At 42.3% G+C, this 2,356-nt stretch overlaps 1 long non-coding RNA gene across 1 annotated transcript; it reads right to left on the minus strand.

Moving 5' to 3' along the window:
• Positions 1–287: 287 nt before the first annotated feature.
• Positions 288–2,149, minus strand: LOC113114473 (uncharacterized). Its single transcript, XR_003293740.1, has 4 exons — positions 1,590–2,149; positions 974–1,143; positions 543–604; positions 288–370 (listed from the first exon to the last, which is right to left on the minus strand). It is a non-coding gene; the product is annotated as an uncharacterized LOC113114473 (long non-coding RNA).
• Between the last annotated feature and the right edge of the window lie 207 nt (positions 2,150–2,356).

Genomic DNA, 2,356 nt, shown 5'->3' on the forward strand with positions numbered 1-2,356 from the left:
AAACTGTATTAAATTTTTTATTTTTTTATTTTTGTGATCAGAAATCATTCTAATATGCTGATTTGATGCATTTCTTAATATACCTGAAAACAGTTGAATACAGATTCTTTGACGAAAATAACATAATTGATTTAAAATATAAATCTTTTGTAACATTTTATATCTTTATCTCTGTCATATTTGAATAATGCATCCTTTTAAAAAAAATTATAATGAAAAAACAGTAGTATATAATTGATAACTCTTGATAAACTATTTCAAATGGATTTATTCAAGATCTCACCTGTACAGAAGCAGGATGTTGGCCTTATCCAAGCCAGGCCTAGCCCTAGTCCCTAAGTCAATGCAAGAAATCGGAAAATGAATTGGCCTGTCGAAGCAACAAACACACACACAGACTGGATTTCACAATGTGAATTTTAAGTGTGTGCATTACAAATGAATCAAGGCGAAATCACAGAGAACAGGGAGACCTATACCTGTCAGTCACATTAATCACGCCGCAAACACTCTTACACACAAAAGCCTCGGGCATGTTGTACCTGGTTCCTGGTGCTTTGGAGACTCCAGTGAAGACTGAGGTGTGTTCCACAAACAAAATCAGCTTCGAGTGTCCAGAGGGGTCCGAATATCAGCACATCATCCATTATAAAAGCACACAAATACATTAATACACCAAACAAGACCAACAAACAACATCATTCACCCTCTGGACACCCTCTGTGCTCTTAGAGTAATGGTGTGTTGCAACAGCAACCAATGAGGAAATACGAAGACATAAAAACAACATTTTAGCAAGTTGCGCATTTTGTCATCAGTCTCGACTGTCCCAAGCACATACCCCAGCAAACCTCGTGCTGTCCGGGGAACTCCAAATTACCACATTCATTACATTCCTCTCTCCACAAAAATCTGACTGCAAACAACACAGGATTAAATACCATGACAGGTAAGCAAAGGCAGGTAAACTCACCTGGCATCAACAGGGATTATTTTTCCATTTCATCAGATTTTTATCCTTTCCATCCTGAATTCTTGGCCACCGGGCCAGCGCAAGTAATGCGATCCAGCGACGGGAGGGATGAATGAGGTCCCTGGAAGCTGCCGGAGTCTAACGATGTTTCTATGACTGCCAGGGAATTTCTGAATGAAGGCAACATCCAGACAGACTCACATCAGCTGCCAGACAACACAGGCGTCGCATTTCACCTCTATTGTGTTTCAGCCGATTTTAAGGATCGCAAACGGCTCAGAAACAAATTGAGACAAAGCAAAGTAAATTTAGAGGTACGTGCATGTGTGCGTGTAGCTAACATAATTTAAGTTCAGTTTACTTGGGAGTCACACCGACTGGGAATTTTGCTCTGCCATGATGAGTTGACAAGTTTAACTTGTTATGAAAAAAATCTTCTTTTTAAAAAGCAACATTAGCAAAACTCATTCAATGGCTTCCTAAAACACGACTAGATCAGGTGTCCCCGGTGACCCCGGTGACCCCGGAGGACCGCATTCTACAGTAATGGATGTGTGTGGGGTCAAAAGCAACAGTATGTTATACTCAACGTAACACAAAAAGTTCCTCGCATCACCTGAGAGCAAGGACAAGGCCCTTGAGTGCTTCTACACCCCCTTTTTTCAACCGGCCCAAGGGTCTTGTTACCGTGGGGACGACATGCTGCCCTCTCACCGGTCACTTTCTCTAGTGTCTGTATGCAGAATGCCATTGTAAACGGTGCACCCCGGCCTTCTGACAGACGAGCGAGGGGTCCTGCTCAACTACGGCAGAGGCACACATGCCTTTGTTTGGCTTCCCGCCCTCACCTTTTGCCCCATCGTACTGAAAAAGACAGAAAAGAGAGAGTGGGGAGGGGAGGAAAAGAGCAAGAGTATCTTATCAGAGTTCCCACAAGGTCTGCGAGGTCTCTGGTTACACGCCTGCAGTGTCTTTCTGCAGGCCTCACAGAACACCTGTGAAATGCACCGACACACACAGAAGTGACTTTTTTCAGTGCTTAGAATTAATCTTAAGGAAACAAAAAAGCATGATTGCATTATAGATTAATGGAGTGGCAGCTCCGAAACTCTTCAGATCTAGACGCTGGATGCAAGTATCATTTGTGTCTGAAAGATCGCCAGCCATTCATATCAAACTCTCTCTTGTCATTCCTTCAGACAAACATGTTTTTTATTTCCTTAATGGTACATCCTTCAGCAGATACAGGTGATGCAAGCAACAAAACCTTACAACGGTTGTATGATGTTTCACAGATGAGGTCATGAGATTCTTGCCTGCTTTTTTAGCCCCAGCGCTATTGTCCTCATAAAGAGTGCTGACTTTATTCATTGTTTATGCCCA

The sequence above is a fragment of the Carassius auratus genome, chromosome 14 (assembly GCF_003368295.1).
Source record: "Carassius auratus strain Wakin chromosome 14, ASM336829v1, whole genome shotgun sequence".
NCBI classification, from domain to species: Eukaryota; Metazoa; Chordata; class Actinopteri; order Cypriniformes; family Cyprinidae; genus Carassius; species Carassius auratus.